Here is a 19,475-nt window from a genome sequence, read left to right as displayed (position 1 = left end):
AAATGTAAAAAGAAAAATGTCTGAGCTAAGAAAAATCAGCTCATGACATTGATAAAAACTTTCACCATTCTTATCAAATAAACAATTCTATGTGTTTAAAGTAAATATTATAGCTACTTGCATAATTGATAAACTAATTTTATTTCAACAAACTATTTAAAATGATAGCATAATTAAATTGCACAAATTTGAGGCTCATTACAGGACAGTTTCCCCATGACTAGAATCAGATGACCAGCCCTTCATGTGCTTTAAACTAACTTTACAACATAGCGTTAATTACCTATATTTTCTTTATCGCTCTCCCTCAACCAAGTACTGTACTATAATCAATCATGCCTCTGACAGCATAGATGTAGCACTCTCCCTTGACACTAGTACCCAAATACATGTATTTGGTGACTTAATGCCCACCACAATAATTGGCTTGGCTTCTCTAACTACACAGACACAGCTGGTAGCACCATCCAGAACTTCTCTGTATCCCATTTCTTGACATAAACAGTAAAATTCCCGACCTGTCTCCCAGATCGTCAAGACTAGCAAGCCTCACTTCTGGATCTATTTCTGACAACAGTTCCAGAAGATTGTGTAGCAAATGCTCATTGCCCACTCAGGGATGCTGATCATGCTGTGAAATTATAGATATCATTCTAAACTCTCAACCCCAAGTTGAAGAGTCATTGCTGAAAACGACAAGATACTACAATAAGGCTGATTGCGATGCCATTAGGGATCACATCAGAGATGTCCCATAAGGAAATGTATTTTCCTGTGGAACAGTGCGCAAATGAGACCACTGTATGGTTCAAAGCAGCAATTGAAGCACATGTTCTATAGCAAACCCCACTCTCCCCAATGCTTTACTACTACTTGTGCAGTTGCTGTTGCTGAGAAGCAACATGCATATTGAATATTTATCTGACATAAGACCCGTATAAACAAAAGTTTATAGAAGCTAGAAGTAATTGAAAGGAAGAAGTAGCAAGAGCTAAGAGAGAATATACCGAAACCACCAGAAAACACATTCAGGCAAAGAAATTAGGAACTTGTGATTTCTGGAAAATCTACAAAAGTGTAGTAAAAGTGCTGCAACTCCTTAAAAATGCCATGTATCCATTAAAAGAATAAAAAGTTAGAACTCAAAAGCTGAATTGTAATGCACTTTATGCACAAAAAACTGAAATCTAAATCTAGGACTGTTTAAAAATAAATATATTGCAATATTTCTTTGGTATTATTGTAGATTGTCACCCCTCTTCACTTGACCACCTCTCCAAAATATGTGATTCTACCTTTATAGACAATTGCATGTGTGAAAAACTTGAAAGATAGAAAATTATTTTAGAATTTAATGTAAAATGATTTTGAGCCATTCCAGCAGCAGTTAACCCATTTTTTTTTTTTTTTTCTATGGTAGATAAATCCTGGGCACTTTTTAGTTTTGTAAAAGGCAATTACGGGTGATTTTAAGAGGGTCTTTATGCAATTATGAGAGGGGGGGGGACTCTAACTTTGGGTTAATGATAGGGCTAAGGGAAATTATGTGTGAACATTCTGAAGACTTGATAAAAACAAAACAAAAACAATTTTAGAATTTAGAGTGGGGGTTGGTTTCACATAAATTTACCATTTCGAGACCATTCTAGCGTTTTAGGACAGTTGACCAATTCATTTTTATGAGGCATTAATCATATGCACTTTTCTTTAAGGAAAGGTTGTTGTTGTTTTTCACACTTATATGTAGCTTACCAAGGAATTTTGTTTGGTGGGAAACACTGCCACTTGAACTTAGCGTTATTGTTAGGGCACTGGTTTTAGGAGGTTTGCCACTCATACCTAGGATTAGACGTAAGATTAAGCGAGTTTGTTTTTTGTTAAGAGTGTGTTTGACACTCATTGTGAAACTTTACAAGAATTACAATAAACAGATAAAAATAATGTTATTTAAAACAAGTGATATCACTCTAACAGAAATCATGACCTTTGAAAAAGTATCAAGTATTTTTTGTCCCACCTATTTACATATAAAAAAGGAACAACTTTTTTACTAAAGCTGACAAATTGTTCAAATTTTGAATGAATTCGATTTTGATTTTTAATTACATTCCATGTCTTTTTCTTAATTGAGCACCTCCTACAAATATGTAAATATTTTGCATGTATTTATTGATAATCAGGTAGATTAGTTCCCATTCGATAATAATCCATTAAAAAGTTTAAGATGAAAATTAAAAAAGAAAAACAGAAATTTGTACCACTCGTACATGTGAACCAAAAAAAACATTTCATGTTTTCGGTTGTTCAAAGCAAAACACGATATTTGACCACTATCTAAATTGTTTAAATATTTATGATTGATAACAAAATAGATCTAACTAAACATGTAAGAAATTTTTTTGTAACCAGATTTTCAATTGAAAAAAAGAAAAAAATAGATCTGGGTAGAAGTTCTAAATAATTCACGATTGTATTTTGAGTATTACCACACTAAGGATTGAACTTTCAACCTCCAGAAGAATATACTTACATCTAAATTTTACCAAGTACTTTAGTTACTTGTGGATTACATAGGAGTTCTACCCAGTCATGGCTGATGGAATAAGAGCATGCTATCTCCATGGATTAAATAAAGATATTGACAATTGAATGATGATGAATATTATGAGAGGATTGAAAATCGCCATATATTACCCAATTAAAAATAGCAATCCTGCCTATTTGTCAGAAGCATTGCTCTGAGAATATGAAAGGAAAAATAACATGGAAATGAGCCACGTGAACAATAAATAAATAAATAAATAAATAAAAGATCCACCTACTCTCTACAAATGCATATTTAAAATCACAAATAAATTATGAATTCATATAAAAATATATAAACTTACAAATAGATTACAGTTCTATTTTTCCAACTGATTACACACACACACACACACACACACACACACAGTTATTACCAAATAAGAAAAGAAAGGAAAAAAATAGTCCAATATATAAAATAACCTTAGCTGACCTTGAAATAGATAACCTTGAAAAACAAAAAAGAAAGGAAAAGAAAAGACACAAACCAGCTGCCTTTTAGCACTGCACTGCACTGCCAAACAAGACAAAGGGCGTTCAGTTACAACTAAAGGCAAAAATGGAAAATTCCAATAATAATTGTACAAATGGAATTTCCTGTGTTTCTATAGATTCTTTCTTGGAGATAAGACTCATTTTATTAATATAAAACTTTCATGTTTGTAAAAGTATTCAAAATTTTAAAAATTAAGCATAAATATTAAATAGATAAAAAGTAAAATGTAAAAATACATCAATGTTGAGCACTAAGCACTTGTGCTTAATAATAAGTAGTAAAAAAGAATAGCTGAAAAAAGGAAGGGAAAGAATCTTAAATTAAAAAGGAAAGAAAAGGTAGACTTAACTGTTACGGGGGGGGGGAGGTAAAAATCGACGCGACACAAATATAAAATGTAAATAAGCATTTATTGAACACAAAGTCTCAATGAACTATCTTTTCAGCTGAATTGCACAAAATGCTGTAGAAAAGAGAAATAATTAACTTCAAAACCAACATACAAACCAATGACCTTTTTTACAATTGTTAGAATATTTACTCAAAATTTAAAAAGAAAAATGTTTAAGTGACTCTTAAAGTACAATTGACAACTATGACCTTGAATAAAAAAACTAAAAGATAACTTGTTGGCCTTTTGGCTAGGAACAGTATCTGATGGCCTTGTGCCCAATTCCTAAGTTGCATTTTCTACCTCATAGCAAATAAATAATACAAAGCGGAGTATCTGTTCTTTTCTGCCCTAGGTAAATGCAGAAAAATCCTTCTAGACTAAGGCAATTTTAATTTTTATCCCAATTCAGAGTATCCTTTTTTATCAAACTTGATTTTCTCCACATAAAAAAACTAATCTTGTGTCTAACTTTGCCCTTGTGGGGAGGAAAATACACCTATAATATAAATCTCACCTATCTGTTTAAATGTATGTATGTATATATGTATGTGTGTATGTGTGGGCATGTATGTATGTGTGTATGAGTGCATATTTACCTACATGTATGTATATGTAGGTAAGTGTGTGTATATATGTATGTGCGTATTTGTACGTATGAATGGATGTATGTATGCATATGTGTGTATGTATTTGTAGGTGTGTATGTATGTATATCTGTATGTATCAGTGCATATTTACATACGTGTATGTATATGTAGGTAAGTGTGTGTATATATGTATGTGCTATGTGTACGTATGGATGTATGTAGATATATGTGTATGTATGTATATCTGTATGTATGCATGTGTGTCTGTATACGTATGTATGTGTATTCATGGTGTATGTACATATATGTGTATGTTTACAGATGTGTGTATCTGTATATATGTATATTTGCGTTTAAATATATATATGTGTGCGTATGCATGCCAATGACCGTCTTGTGTATGTTTATGTATAAGTATGTCTATGTATGCATATATGTAATCTGTATGTATGTATGCATATATGTGGGTTATTTGTATGTGTGTATGTGCATATGTGTATGCATGCGTGCATGTATATATACCAGTGACCGTCCAGTGTCATGTTTGCTTGTGCGTGTGAATTTTTTTTTTTTTTTTTCGGCAGGACTAAAGTTAAGGTTATCTTCGGGCTCATGGACTTTCAGTACCTCAAGAAGTGGCACTCGTCTGACAAGACGTTGCAATCATCATCATCATGTCTGGCTAAAACTTTTGACAGAGGCGACAGATTTTCACGAGATCAGTACCACTTTGAAGCTCGACCCTTTGGACAACAAATATCAAAATATCAGCTAAAAGCACCTTCATCCTAAAACGGGCACATTTCTACAGGGAAGGGTCGCTTTTTTGCCAATATTTTCGAAAGTCATCCCCTCTTTTTGATTGACTAGCCTTAATTTAAACCTTCACCATTTCCGGTTTGGCGATGGATGAAACACTAAAGACGTCACATTTTTTTTTTAACATTCTTTTCCTCCTTTGTGGTACGGCTTCGAGCTTGCCTACTTAGCTTTTATTTTATTATATTTTTTTTTTTGCTCAACACACATCTCCTAACACCGGGCAACGCCGGGCACCCAAGCTAGTAGAGACTAAAAGATAAATAAGCAAATTTTTTCATACAGAATTTCACACTATTTCTCTTGCTTAAACTTAAAAGAACAAAATCTAGATTCAAAGAGTGGTGTAATTTGCTTGAAACATTATGTGCATTATATAAAGTACTAGGGGGGGGGGGGAGTATCCGGCGTTGCCCAAGTGTTTGTAGGTGTGTGTGGTCGATCAGGGTTGGGGGTGTTAATGAAAACCTAAGAATAAGCAAAGTAAAAAAAAAAACAAAAAAGAAAACAGAAAAACGAACGCGAGGAGGGTACCCAGGCGGTAGGGTGGGGTGGGGGGGATCAAAACAAGAATAAAACGCAAAAAAAAAAAATGAAGGCAAACGAACGATGTTAAATGTAAAAATCGAAAAACAAAAAAGACAACAGAAAAATGAACGTTAAAACTGCTTTAAAAAATGTGAAAAAAAAAAAAAAAAAAGAAAAAAAAATGTGAAAAATGGCTTAAATAAGCCTGTTTCAATATTAAAATTTTTAAAATCGGTGGGTACCCGGGTGTTTTTGGGTGTATGTGGTCGGTCGGGATTGGGGGGGGGGAGGGGTTAATGAAAACCTAAGAATAAGCGAAGTAAAAAAAAAAACAGAAAAAACGAACGTTACGTGAAAAATGGCTTAAATAACCCTGCTTCAATATTAAAATCGAAAAAAAAAAAAAAGAAGACATCTCACACCACGATTCGAACCAAAAACGTTTAGATAATGACCCAACGCTCTAACCAACTGAGCTAACACGCCGTACATGAAATTAGGTCAGTTTTTCAAATATTTAAACTAAATCAGGTTATGACATCGTTTGACACATGCGTAGAATCGATCTCGTTATGAGAGGACGGTCTTTGCTGACCCCCCCCCCTCCCCTGTAGAAAAGTGCTGATTTTAGGGTGAAAAAATTAACGTTTTTGGCCAATTTTTTTATATTTATCGGGCGAAGGATGGGGCTTTCATATGATACCAAGTTTGTGAATTTTTGTTCTGTCTGTCGAAAGTTTTTAGCAGACACACAAACATACATACATACATTTTCACTTTTACTCATAGTTTTAGATACATTTATGACTAGAGTTATCAAAAGTATTGGTAATTTGAGGTACATTATATGGAAATTAGTTTTTCAAAGTAAGGACAGATGAAAGTTTACAAGAAATCAACTAATTCCACATTTACTGGCTTGGAATAGAAATAGCTAGAAACGTTTATTGAACTTAATGAAGCAAAAATGGCTTTTTAATACAGATATCTATTTTTTTTAAATAACATTTATTTTATTTATCTTAATCCCTTCTAATGCACCCAGCCTTTTGATGCAACATTAACAGGACGATCTGTTCAGATCTTTTCTTTGCTGACTGGTTGTAACAAATGTAACACGTGTTTACACCTTTAGTCAAAAATTATGCTTCGCTAATGTTCACACTAAGGTTCATATAAAATAACATCACAATTAGTGCAGTGAAAAAGAAAGAAAATGTCTCAAACTGGAAAGTTTAAAAAAAGAAAAATAGAAAATATTTCATTACGGAAAGAGAGTGAAGAATTTCTTTCCAAATTCATTTAAAATTGTAAAGGTTTGTCAGACTTGCTATCTGCTTTATCTTTTCTTTCAAACTTTTGAAATGGTTTTGTCTGGCAATTTTTTTTACTTGTTTTTTTTTTCAACTTTTGTACAACAGAATGGACATCTATTATACAAATCTCACTTGTCTGTTTGAATGTATGTATGTTTGTATGCCTGCCTAAAACTTTTCTCAGCGGGATCAAACTGAGTCGAAACCGGTACCATCTGAAAGGGCGATGTCTCAGTTGAATAATATGTGAAAATTAGAAAAAAGCGGTCAATTATTTCCTATAGAAATAAAGGTTTGCAATGAGGGAGGGTAGCAAAAAAAAAAAATTATTCCTTCATGACAATTTAGCAAAACACGCATGCACAAAAACCTTCTTTCTTGAATTAGTTTAAATATTAAAAAAAAAAAAAAGAAAAGAAAACGACGTTACTTCGCTGACGTGATTGTAGAGCAGTGGTTATAGTGGCAGTGTCATTATCTTAAGGATGCACTTCGTACCGACATATCGGACATTTTTGAAGTTTTAATATTTAAACATGGTTATTTATGCCATTTTTTGGTTGTATTCTTTATTTTCCCTTTTTATATTTTTCCATCATCATTTTTTTGTTTTTCTGATTTTTTTAAAAAGTTTTAATATTAAACAGGGTTATTTATGCCATATTTTTCATTTGCTTATTTTCCCCCTTTATTATTGTTACCCCGCCCCCACATACACACACAAACCTCACCACAGCTGGGCAACGCCGGTTACCCCACAATTCTCGAGGGAGTTACTTTATATACCGTCTAAATCATGATATTGAGGATTTGCGAAAGCACATCGCGTCTAGATTTATTTACATCGACTTTTATAAAAATCGCGTTATTTTGCTGTCGCCTGTTTGTTCGACTTTTAAGCATAAAGTGAAACTAATTAAAATGTTGCGTGTTCACGGCTTTCGCGTCGGAACGTCCAAAAAGCAATCAGCTTTTGATCAATGTGGAGTTTCTCCTTATATCAGATGACTGCTATTCCATTTGGACAATCCCCTTAAATGGGGAGCTGCTTCCCCCCACCATCATCTTGGGGAAGCGAAAACTGCCCCGCATTGAAACAAAGTAAACAAACCCAAAAAAGCTATCCCGCAGTAAATAAAATACTGCCACGTCATCGTAACACTTCTGCGGCTACCTGTCAATCAAACCTCTTTGACTCACTTTATAACCTTAACTTAAAATGCTAACTAATTTCTCTCACTCATGGCCGAGATGGTTAAGTGGTTGACTTTTGTTTCCACCTCTGCGTCAAGGCTTTGAGGTTCAGGCCTACCTTTCTAAAACTTTTTATTTTATTTTATTTTTTTTTTTAACACACACACCTCCAAACACCCGGGCAATGCCGGGTGCCCCCCCCCCAGTCTATAATATAAAAGGCAAAATGTGTGTGTGTGTGTGTGGTTTTGTATGTCTCACAAAAACTTTCAATACACACGAATCCTGACGAGATCGGTATCGTTTTGAAGCTGGACGTCTTGGACGACAAATATCGAAAAATTAGCCTTTACCCTAAACTTGGCTTTTTTGTACAAAGAGGGGTCGATTTTTGTGTCGCCATTTTAGCAAGTCATCGTCTTCTTTTCAATTGACTACAGTTAATTTTAACGTTCTCCACATTTGGTCGGGCCATGGAGACATTGGCTAATATCCCCCTCTCAGTACAGGCCAATAAGTCTCCTGTGCGTCATGAGTAAGTTGCTGGAATCTGTGTTAAATACAGAAGTAATCAACCATCTCAACAAAAATAACCTTCTTAGTGACACAATATGGTTTCCGTTCTGCTAGATCTACAGCAGATGTGCTTACAGTTATATCTCATAGGATTAGCAAATCTCTCGACGGAGGCAACCTTTCTAGGGCAATTGCTCTTGACATATCTAAGGCCTTTGATAGGGTATGGCATAAAGGTTTACTTCATAAGATCTCTAGCTATGGTATTGCTGGAAATGTCTTCTCAATTATTAAATCATTTCTTTCTGATAGGTTCATAAGAGTAGTAGTTGAGGGGAAAAAATCAGAAGCTCACAGTATTAATGCCGGTGTCACTCAGGGGTCCATCTTGGGCCCAACTCTTTTCCTGATCTACATTAATGATCTTCCAAATCACATCCTTACATCATTTGTAGACATTTATGCTGACGACACTACCATTTATGGTACCACATCTAAGACAGTAAACGACCAAGTTCTCTCCAATTCTCTCTCCTCTGATCTTGAGTACGTAGTACAATGGGGTAAGGAGTGGCTGGTTACTTTTAATGCATCTAAAACCAAGCTTCTCTCTTTACATCATCTACATTCTGTTCCACATCTGGCATCAATTGAAATGAATGGCTCTCGTCTTCAGGAGGCCTCAAGTTTTGACAAGCTTCTTGGCTTGACCATTACTCCTGATCTTAAATGGAACACGTACATCAAATCTGTTGCCAAGGCCGCTGGAAAAATGGTGGGATCTTTCTATCGATCCGGTAGATATCTCACTGCTGATGCTATTCTCTATCTATATAAGAGCCAGGTACGTCCAAGGATGGAATACTGTTGCCACATCTGGGCAGGAGTTGCTAGAAAGGACTTGGCCTGTCTTGATAGAGTTCAAAATAGACTTCGTAGCCTCGTAGGAGATGTCCTTTTCTCCTCCTTGCAACCTCTATCTCACAGAAGAGATGTTGCGAGTTTGTCTCTGATGTATCGTTATTTTCATGGAAAGTGTTCGACTGAGCTTCAATCTATGGCCCCCCCCTCGCCAAACTTTCACAAGAAACACTCGTCTAGCTGTAAACACTATCAATAATTTCCCCCACTCTTTATCTGTGCCTAAACCTAAACGTAGATTCCATGAACAAAGCTTCTTTCTTAGAACTGCACGCCTGTGGAATTGTCTTCCATTTTCCTGCTTTCTGGCTGACTACAATATGGTTGTCTTCAAGTCTAACGTAAATAAGTTCTTGATGAGCCGTTCCATATAAGTTATCAAATTTACCAAATTTTCATTACTAATGATCACTATATTGTCCAATTTCTACTGTACACTCTTTAACCCTTATCCTTGAGTGGCCTCTTGGCCTTGATAATGTGGTGATGCCTATGTAAAAAAAAAAAAAAAAAAAAAGTCAGGTTTTTTTTTTTTTTTTTAAACTTTTTCTTTCTCCTTCATGCTACAGGTTCAAGCCTGTCTGCCTACTACCACTTTTTCTTTTTAACAGATGCTTCAGAATGTGACTAAACTGGTATCATTTTGAACCTTGATCCTTCACACGACAAATATCGAAAAATTGTCAAAAAACATTCATTTCTACACCCTCAACTGAGCAGTTTTGTACAAGGAGGGGTCACTTTTCTCGCCCATATTTTAGCAAGTTATTGTCTTCTTTTCGATTGACTATGCTTAATTTCAATGTTCCAAACTTCCGATCAGACCATGGAGACATCAGCTAAGACGTCACATTTTTTAAACCTTTTTTCTTCCTTGCGTTATGGATTTGAGCCTGCTTGCCTACTACCACTTTTTTTTTTTTTAAACACCTCCACCTACTGTTATTTTGATCCCCACCCCTGCTACTACCACTTTTGTTGCTTTTTTACTTTTACACCCTCCCCAGGGTACCTTACTACACTACCTACACACACCCAAGCACTCTCGCTGCTGTTGTTTTGACCCCCCCCCCCAAGGGGGGTCTTTACTACGCCACTCAAACAACCGGGCAACGCCAGGCACCCCCGCTAATCTATATATATAAAAGCCAAAATGTGTGTTAGTGTGTGTGTGCATTTTTTGTGCATGTCTGGCAAAGGCTTTTTTGGAGGGAGTTCTCCGAGAGGTGATTATGTCTTAGAACTTTATATACTCCTTAGATTATAATATGTACGATTTATGAAACAACGTCATAAATATCTTTTATTTCAGCGAATCTTACAAAATTCACGCTGTGAATTTGCTTTCTCTACCACTACTACGACGGCATGATATTTGACCTAGAAAACCATACGTTGACATTCAACCACCTGCATTTTTAAACATTTATTTTCAACCGTTCTCAAGTCCCTACCTTCGTGGCATCATGCTAAGTCATCAGACTATTAACTTCAAGGCTTCGGATTCGAGCCTACCTCCCTCCCAAAACTTTTTTGTTGTTTTGTTTTTTCAATTGTTTTCAACAAGTTTAACATTGTTTTTTTTAAATATTTAAACAGAGTTATTACTTATTATTACTTATTTAGTTTCCATTTTGTGTTGATCTACCCCCCCCAAGTACACCTCCAAACACCCAGACAACGCAGAGTAACCCGCCAGTCTATAGTATGAAAGCGAAAATTTATGTTATTGTGTGCGCTTTTTTGAGGGGGGGGGGTACCATTTCTTAGAACTTTTTATATTCTCCCTAGATTATAATATCTATGATTTACGAATGGACGTCACGTCTATCTTTTATTCGCGTAATTTATTTTATAAAATTCCTGCTATTCTGTCTTCTCACATGTTTGTGTTTTGCGTATGAAAAAAACGAAATTAAAAATCGAAAACATCTCCGCCTTTTTTCACACACCTACAAAACACCCAGGCAATGCCTGGCACCCACGCTAGTCTATAAATATAAAAGCAAAAATGTGTGCATGTATGTATGTATGTTCGCTTTTTGTGTATGTCAGAGGAAGGCTTTTTGCAGAGAAACGATCGGTGGACTCACTTCTTAAAACTTTTTATATCACGTCTAAATCATAATATCTACGAGTTAACGGGGCTTACCTGTCTATTTAATTTGCTTAATTTTGAAAAGATAAATATTCAACATTTCTCGATTGCTGCATGTGCATTAAGCTTTTTCGTATAATAAAAGTGAAACTAATTCTGGTGTCAATTTTGCGGAAATGTCCGAAAGCAATCAGCTTTGATCAATGTGGAGCTTCTCCTTATATCAGACAATTGCTATTCAATTTGAACAATCCCCCTTTAAATAGGGAGCTGCTTCTCCTCCACCATCATCTAGGGGTGCCTCGCATGGAAACAAAGTAAACAAACCCCAATAAGCAAAACTAATACGAAGGTTGTTGCATCGTTCCCAGCGTCACAAAAGCAATCAGCTTTGATTAATGTGGTTTTTTCCTTATATCAGACAATTGCTATTCAATTTGGATAATCCCCTTTCAATGGGGAGCTGGTTTCACCCCCCCCCTCCCATTATCTTAGGGAAGCCCCAAACTGCCCCGCAGTAAATGAAAAAACGGTCCCATAGTGAAATATCGTAACGCTTCCGCGATGATCTCATTAAACGGCCACCTGCCAATCAAACCTCCTTGACTTGACTCACTTTAATCGCTCTTACATTAACATTGTCGCCATAGCACAGGTGTTCAGGCTCAGTTTATAGGTCTACAGGTTCCGGGTTCGAGCCCACATACCCCCCCCCCATCTTTTTTTTTTTTTTAAATCGGTATCGTTAAAATTTCCTTTTTGTTCTGATTTAACCCCCCCCCCAAAAAAAAACACACACACACACCTACAAAAACCTGGGCAATGCTGGGTACCCCTCACTAGTCTATATATATAAAAGCGAAAAATGTATGTATGTATGTATGCATGTACGCTTTTCCTCGATGTCCAAAAAAGGCTTCTTTCAGAGAAGCGCTCACTCAGTTCACAACTTCTTAAAACTTTTTATATCATCTATAAATTGTAATATCTCACACTTAACCATGGAGCTCGCCTGTCTATTTAATTTTATTGACTTTCAAACATTAATTATTCGACATTTCCTGCATCGGCACGAGTTACATTCGGGTGACAAGATCAAAGTGTAGTATCTGTTCTTCAGATGCTGCACTTAAGATAATTTGTACCAGTCAATGGAGGGGAAACCCTCTATACTGGGACAATTATTATTTTTGGTAACCAGAGTGCCCCCTTTTTGCCTACTTTTAGGGGAGCTGGTTTTTACCTCACATTAAAAACGGCCTTGTGCCTAATTTGCTCAGTGGGGGAGCAAATAAATACCATCAAAGTGTAGTATCTGTTCCGACAGATACTGCAAGCAAAGACCAGATGTGGGGGCAACCCCACATACCTGACCTTTAACCAACTCCCATTTCCCACCTCTCGGGAGCTGGTCCCCTTTTTCCCTTCCCCCTCCCTTCACTCCTCACATTAAAAATTGGCCTTGTACCTAATTTACTCGAGGGGGAGCAAATAAATACACACACTGGTTGAAAGCCAGTGGTCTCTAGAGAGCTAAGTAACGTTTGGTCAATGTCGACTTCGTCATATCAGACGGTAGCTTTCATTTCGAGACAAGGCGCCCCCCCCCTAATAAACAGGAAGCGGGTTTTTAAAAACAAACAAACCGATTTATTGACCTCATTAAAAACTGTCCCGCAGAAAATGCTAACTGCTGAATAGCTATCGCTGTCAATCAAAAACGTGCACCTGTTTTTTTTTTCACACTTTACTATTTTCCAACTGCGCGTCGTCAAGGCTTTGGTTTTTTTTTCACGGGCACCTGTTTTTTTTCACACACACCTACAAACACCCGGGCAACGCCGGGTACCCCTCGCCAGTCTATTATATAAAAGACAAAATGTGTGGGTGTGTGTGTATTTGTATGTCTACCAAAAATTTTAGACACATGTGACGAATTCTGACGAGATCGGTATTGTTTTGAAGCTCTATGTCTTGGACAACAAATATCAAAAAATTTGCCAAAAACATTAATTCCTTCACCCTTAACTCGGCCGTTTTTTTATAAGGAGGTGTCACTTTATCATCAACATTTTTGCCTCCTTTCAATTGACTACACTTAAATTCAATGCTCGCCTCGCCACTTCCGGTTGCATGATGGAGGCATCGGACAGTATGTATTTTTTTTTGCTTTCGTTTGAGTCTGCGTACTTAATACCACATTTTTTTTAACATCTCTTCACCCTTGAAGTTTCTTACTACACTACCTCCCCACACCCATGCAACACCGAGTACCCTCACTAGTCTATTATATAAATGGGAAATTGTGTTTGTGTGTGTGTGTGTGTGTGTCTGCCAAAACCTTTTGACACATACATTGGACAGTGGCAAAATTGGTATCACTAGAATGAAAAATATGTAAAAATTGGCCAAAAACATTAATTCTGTGCTGGTCAACTGGGCCGTTTCTTGCAAGGTCACTTTTTGCGTCAACATTTTTGAAAGTCATACGCCTACCAATCTCAAAATACGTTTATAAAAACTTTATTTTGAAGGCCTGTGATGTCATAAGTCGCCGTGGCTGAGACAGCTAGCGTGTTAGTTTTTTTCACCTCTTCATCTTTCGTGTTGGTTCAAGCCTACCTGCGGCTAACTTTTTTCTTTTTTTTTGCAGTTGCACAGACACACACTGCTATTTTGATTGAAACAAAAGTTTTTTTAAGGGTCTTTTTCGGGGGGGGGGGTGCTCAATATCCTTAGTGTACCAGCTCTCTCTACTCGAACAATGCCAGGTAGCCATACTCATCTATTATATAAAGGAAACATGTCTGATGTGTTAGTGTGTGTGTACTAAAATCTTTTGTCAGCAATATTATACTGGGTTGAAACTGGTACCATCTGAAAAAGCAATTCCTCGGATGTATATGTAAAAATTAGAAAAATTATTAATTCTGTGGTGGAAGGGAGGGGGGGGTCCATTTTCAAGTCATGCATGTTTAATTCACTAAAACTATGTTTAAAAACCTTATTTTGAAATGTCATGATGTCATAAGCACTCATGGCCGTAACAGCAAACACGTTTGCCAGCAACTTTTTTCCCTCCTTCGTGTTAGAGTGCCAACCACGGCTCTTTTTTTTTTTTTTTTTTTTGCAGTCTCACAGGCACTCCTTGCTATTTTGATTGAAAGAAAAGTTGTTTTAATTCATATGTTAATTTTTTTGTGTGGGAGGGGTTGGGGATTCCAACACAAGGGCAACAAAAAGTGCTCAATATCTGGAGAATAGCTTCTTCTCTTCGTATCTCTTTTGCCGAAATATCTGGTGAGGAAGTTGTCACTCCTTTCTTTGGGCGATTACATTCTTTTATTTTTTAAACTGTTATGGGAGTATCGATGAAAGTGCTCAATATTCTTAGTATAACAGCTGTGTCCAAACTGAACTTCATGTTGACCTGGGCAATGACAGGTATCCATGTTAGTCTAGTATTTAAAGGAAAGTAGTGTGAGTGTGTGTGTGTGTGTGTGTGTGTGTGTGTGTGTGTGTGTGTGTGTGCGTGCATGCGCTTGCTTGCTTGCATGCCTGCTAAAAACTTGTCAACCAAACCAGGTCGAAACTGGTACCATCTGAAAGAGCAATGTCTCAGATACATACGTGCTAATTAGAAAAAAAGATTCTGCGGTGATTAACTGGACCACTTTTTGGAAGGGGGGGGGGGTCCCAACGTGACATGAATTTTATCAAACTAAAACTATATTTAAAATGCTTATTTTGCAACGCAGTGACGTCATAAGCACTCGTGATCATGTGAGCAAACAGATGTAACTTTTTGCCTTTTTCCCTTCTTTCTCATGTTCAAATTCTATATTTTTTGTGGAGGAAGATGGGGGGGGGTCCAGTGCACAGGCGACAAAAAAAAGTGCTCAATGTCCGGAGAAAAGCCTCTTTTTTTTATCTCTTCTGCTGAAATATCCGATGGGGAGGTTGTCACATATTGGGGTCGGGGGGGGGGGGGTAAAGGATTACATTTTCATGTTTTTATCCATTCTTTTATTTTTTAAATTGTTGTGGGGGTAACGATGGAGTTGACAGATAATAATGAAAAACTGCTCAATATCCTTAGTATAGCAGGTGTGTCCAAACCAAACTTCATGTCGACCCGGGCAATGCAAGGTTCCATGTTAGTATATGATAAACAGAGAAATACAAATTGATTTTTTTAATCTACTTACTATAAAAATATGTCAACTAAATACCTTTTAAATAAACAAAAGAAAAAACGTTTTAATTTTATTTATTGTAACAATCTGAATCTTAAAAAAGTCTCTTTAAATATCTTTTCACTAGAAACAAATGTCACTGAACTGAACCAGACTCATAATATTATTCATTTGCTTTTGAAAGGATTCATTTTAATTTTGACATTGGTAAGATCTAAATTTTTCACACAGATTATAGATAAGCAACAGTTACTGTTTAGCATTTCATCTTTGGTGATTGGATTATTTCTTTCTTTTCTTCTTTTTAATAGGAATGGGAAATGATAATGTCCATACAATTATATTAACCAAATTATATTTGTTTGACATCAACTTTCCCTTGTCCAGAGGGTCAGATGTTTTTTTAATATTTTGCAAGTTCATTCTCCAGTCATCAGATCAACTGTTTTTAAATTCCACTCTTTATGAGCATGTCCAATCACTTGCTTCCAAGCTTTACCTAACCGGCCAACCTCACTGCAAATCAATACATAATGTGTGCTTGCGTGCATGTGTGTGATCTATTAACCTGCCTTTTTTTTACTATTTTTATTACTAGCATGGATGTCCAGCGTTGCCCTGGTGTTTGGAGGTGTGTGTTGAGCAAAAAAAAAAATAAATAAAGTAGTAGTACGAAGGTAGGCTCGAACCCGTACCGTGAAGGAGGAAAAGAACGGGGAAAAATGTGTTCTCTTTGCTGTTACGACCACTGCCAAACTGTAAGTGAGCTAGGTTTAAATTAAAGCTAGACAATCAAAAAGAGGGAAAGACTTTCGAAAATATCGGCGAAAAAAGCGATCCCTCCCTGTAGAAAAGTGCACAGTTGAGAATGAAGAAATTAATGTTTTTAGCCAATTTTTCGGTATTTGTCATCTGAAGGGTCTCGCTTCAAAATGATACTGATCTTGTGAAAATCCGTCGCCTCTGTCAAAGGTTTTAGGCAGATATACAAACATACATTTATATATTGATAGCTCAAATTTTCGACCCAAACCGATTAAAAAGCTTGCCCTATCTCTGAATACCCTTTATGTAAAATTTCAAATGTTTAGACTGAGTAATTTGGTAGAGACCGCAAAGGTCAAATTTTTTAACTTTGACCCCTATTATGACCCCTTAACATTTATTGATTTGGGCTCAAATTAAGTTATTAAGATTCATGTCCAAGGAACCTATATCTAAAATTTCAATTGTTTATACCCAAAAATGGCGGAGGAGATTAGTAAAGTTGTCAAAGGTCAAATCATTGAACTTTGACCCCTTAATAGCCAAATTTATGTCCGAAAACTGATTTTCCCAAATCTCCATACCCTGTATATCAAATTTCGAGTCTGTAGACTTAAAATGGACAGTAATTGTGACGGGAAATGTGTGCGTGCGTGCGTGCGCGTACACACACACACACACACACACAATTATTGTTGTTTGCATGGATAACAAAAGCAAGCAATTCTTTATCCTGCTGGGTTGGATATGAATAAAGACTATCAAAAAGTAAAATGTGAGATTCATACAAGACAGAGGAATTAGTGTTATCTTGCACCATTTAACTAATAAGCTGAACATCCAAAGAAAACTGAAATTATTCAACTCATTTGGCAAGTTTTGCAGTTAATCTTTTTTACAGTTTTACTAACAATCAATTTACATCCACAATGAAATACGATGTGTTTATTAATGGTCATTCATTTCTAACATCATACACTATGTTATGTATTAATCTGCTTATTTTTGTTGTGGTTAATGCAATTATATTAGTAAAGAAAATATTTAGTCTGTGGGGCTGGAAATAAACAAAGAATAACACAAAATAAATAAATTATTTCTAAGAGTACACAGCATTTTGTGCAAATAATATTAATGAAGCTATTATTTACTTTATGAGGTTGAAAATAATCCTGTACAGTCACATTTTTCACTTTGTGATATTCTTTGTTTATTTCCAGCCCTGAAGACTAAATAATCACTAGTTTCAATAATAATATCCATACAAATAATAGCACGAAAAACAGCTTAATGCATAACAAACGTACTGTATATTCTTAGAAATAAAATTTCCAATATATATATATATATATATATATATATATATATATATATGTGTTTGTGTGTGTGTGTATTTCCCCCAAACCTCTGGCCTCGATGGAGGGCAGACTAAAACCCGTTCCTATGGTTTCAAATAATCTGAAATAACAGCAAGCGGAGACTTGATTCCAAATAGTTCTAATGTGTATATCTACCCTCTTTGGGAATTAGGGTACGATTATGAATATCTCCAGTATCAAATAATCCTTATACACTGAAATTTAATTCATGTATGAAAACAAAAGAGGAGAGATAGAACATATAAGAAATGTTTGGAATCAAGTCTCCCCATGCTGTTATTTCAGATCATTTAAAACTATAGCAGTGGGTTTTTGTCTCCCCTCCATCAAGGCCAGATGTTTTGGGGAAATATCAGATATTTTGTAATTCATATACAAAACTAAGAAAACTATGACTGAAACATTTTATGGCTGTAAAAAAAAGTGCCAAAAATAGGCTGTGGATGATCTCCTTAATGTATGATCTTAAGGGAAAATGTCACATAGACCACTACACAATTCAGGTCATTAGCTTTACAACAAACCTTCATTTGTTATAATAAAGCTGGTAGCAGTACATAGAATTTCTGGTTTGGTTTGGTCCATTTTATTTAATGATACAGAGTTTTATTTATACTAGAGTTTCAGGATGTAGTGAAGACATTTTAGTTTTTAATCTTTTGCACATTTAACTTGTACAGGAAATGAAATAAAATTTTAGTTGTAAGGCAGACAACTCTTATATTCTTTGATTAAAATATGGATTATTCTTCTTCATGTTTGTTTGTTTTTTTTTTCAAATCTTTCATATTATCAGATTGCCGGAGTAATTTATTAAATAAATTGTAGCAAGAATATTATATTGCCAATAACATGGTACAACAATAACAAATAAAAATGAAGTAACATTGTCAGCTTGGGTCTGACTTTAGAACTTTGACAAGATAATTTTATGTTAAACTAGCAGAGGCATCCAGCCTTGCCCGATTGCAAAATATGTTTAAATATAATATTTTAATTTATGTAGATAACATGTATATCATTTCAAAAGTAAAAAAAAAAAAAAATGACTTGAGTGCCATCAGTTAGAATTAAAACCAAAACTTAAAGAATTCTTAGTAAAAATTATTTATTACAAGATTCAAAGTCTGGCATAAAGGGCAACTAATGAAAATTAAATCATGCGGTATAACTGGATGTATACTAAAAATAATTATATCCTTCTTAGACAATAAGACCATACATTGATGGATGTACATTAATGCAGAAGTACCGCAGAGGTCGACCTTTGAACCACTATTATTCTTGATGTCTATTAACAACCCCCCTAACAATATTGTGTCTGAGATGAGTATATTTGCTGATGATACGACGCTCTATAACATGCATGAAGGAAGAGCAGATGTACACAAATCTAAGACAATGGCAGAATCGTTAGAAAATGACCTCCAGACTAGTTGAATGGGATCGCAAATGGATTGTAACATTTAATGCTATTAAGACTAAGCTGCTTTCCTTTAACAATTATAAGAAACCTCTTCAACCACCAATATCCACAAAAAATAACACCCTACCTGAGAATTTTTCCTTCAACCTCCTTAGCTTTATATTCACAGGTAATATGAACATTGAGGACATTGCAAAGAAGATGGGTTCCTTCTATCATACTAGAAAACTACTCACATCTGAGAGTATCCTGTATGT

At 35.6% G+C, this 19,475-nt stretch overlaps 1 protein-coding gene across 1 annotated transcript in view; it reads right to left on the bottom strand.

The window, feature by feature from the left end:
* Positions 1-19,475, bottom strand: part of LOC145268216 (clustered mitochondria protein homolog) — a 138,885-nt gene that overhangs the window by 101,355 nt on the left and 18,055 nt on the right. The gene's annotated exons all lie outside the window — the stretch shown is intronic.

Source organism: Euprymna scolopes, chromosome 43 (assembly GCF_053919585.1).
Source record: "Euprymna scolopes isolate OS-2025 chromosome 43, ASM5391958v1, whole genome shotgun sequence".
Lineage (NCBI taxonomy): Eukaryota > Metazoa > Mollusca > Cephalopoda > Sepiida > Sepiolidae > Euprymna > Euprymna scolopes.
The sequence above is the reverse complement of the archived record's forward strand: the minus strand, read 5'-3'. Positions and strand labels throughout refer to the sequence as shown.